Source organism: Corvus kubaryi, unplaced genomic scaffold (genome assembly GCF_017639235.1).
Source record: "Corvus kubaryi isolate FWS band 111438036 unplaced genomic scaffold, C.kubaryi_AGA036_p1.0 78, whole genome shotgun sequence".
In the NCBI taxonomy this organism is placed as follows: domain Eukaryota; kingdom Metazoa; phylum Chordata; class Aves; order Passeriformes; family Corvidae; genus Corvus; species Corvus kubaryi.
The window spans coordinates 10,028,809-10,030,432 of record NW_024582065.1 but is presented as its reverse complement, the minus strand read 5'-3'; the positions used below and the strand labels follow the sequence as shown (position 1 = coordinate 10,030,432).

Here is a 1,624-nt window from a genome sequence, read left to right as displayed (position 1 = left end):
CAGCTCCTCAGAGCCAACCGAGCTGCGGCTCCAGCCCGGGAGGGGCTGATGCTGGTGAGCGCTCGGCCTCCTCCTGCCTAGTTGCACTAACCCGAGTAGTGAGTAGTTATATTTATCAAAGACCATTTGCTGCAAGTGATTAACGTTAATTTGATTTCCTGTGAGTCAATTTCCTTGAGATATGGTAAATAGGCTATTACCTGTTATTGACCTTTACTTTATTAAAAAGACTTAAAATTAGCATTTATATATATACGTCCTTCCAAAAAAGTTTTTTTAATAAAGAAAAATATTTTTATAATCACATTAGACTTGCTAGCTGAGGCTATAGCTCCAAAGTTAATGTTAAATAAAAATGGTAATTAAGAGTGAATATGATGATGGTTTTTAAACTCATCTAAAGGCCTGACCCCTTCCTTTACCTCCACTTGATTTGTGGCTCCCAAGCAGAGCAGGGTGGCAGCGGAGGCAGGGGGCTAGTAGGTGGAAGCCTCTGCCCAGGACATGCCTCTCCCAGGATTTCCAATCCTCTCCTGGCAAGAGGGCACAAGGACCTGCTGGTGTTTAAAGAGATGCTCAGCTCCTGCTCCATGCCAGCTCACTCTTCTGGAGACCGACGCATCTCCTCAGGTTGACTTGAACTGAGCAGGAAGAAATTACGTCAACATTTGATCATGAAAGCAAAAAGTTTATTCATGTTTGAAACTACATATAACTACCACGAGGAAGACTTTTCAATCCAGGGTGTAATCCAGTTAGAAAGTAACACGAAACGGTTTAATACATTAGAATCACTGCCACAAATTATTTTCATGACTCAATCAGTTTCAGAATCGCATACAATACAAAAGAGAGAGAGAAAGGGCCCCTGCAATCCAGGGGGATATACAGTACTGAATACTGAAGTCTGTATGCATTACAATTAATTGTTGGTTTTTGCGTGTATTAGTAACAAGATGAAGAACATTCAAAATGCTTCTCAGTATTTACAACAGTTGCACTGTTTTGTGTCCAACCTAAGACCCCATGTTTCCACTTCCGCTTCTTTAGCAGTTGCCAAGGCAACCCTGATTTGTAGGAGATTACAATGTACATTACATTTCGTGGGGAAACAAAGAGTTAATTACAAGATGCAAAAAGATAAGAAAGAGACAAACTACAGCGTGAGTATCGTTCAGAGGTAGTAAGTGAGCACTCTAAGCTACAGAACATGTTGAAAGTCTATTGGTTTGTATGAGTTCGCATGAGGTAATAAAGCTGTGTTTGATTGGTGAGATGTATAAATACTCTTTTGCTACACTATGTACAACACTCCATGTCGCGGTGCTTTTTCCTTTCCTTTTCCTTTGTTTGTGGTTTGCTGCCAAGCAGAGGCACCAGCCCTTGGCAGGCGTGGGTAGCACCCAGCTCATACTGTAAAACCCCGGGTCGTGGCGTGCACAGAGACCAGCAGCAAGAGTCGTCATCTCCCAAGAACAACCTGTGTCCGTGTCAGGATACGGAGAGGAGACTCGGGGTCCAGGGGGGCTTTAGAAAGAAAAGATGCTCCTGGTTTCCAATCTAATTTGTAAGACAATAGATCTCAACAAAAATGTGACGAATAAGGATTCTTAAACACGACCAT

At 42.4% G+C, this 1,624-nt stretch overlaps 1 protein-coding gene across 1 annotated transcript in view; it reads right to left on the bottom strand.

The window, feature by feature from the left end:
• Positions 1-667: 667 nt before the first annotated feature.
• Positions 668-1,624, bottom strand: part of PBX3 (PBX homeobox 3) — a 22,845-nt gene continuing 21,888 nt past the window's right edge. Inside the window, exon 8 of the mRNA XM_042052797.1 lies at positions 668-1,624. This exon is cut by the window's right edge and continues 605 nt beyond it. The gene's annotated coding sequence lies outside the window, so the exon portion shown is untranslated.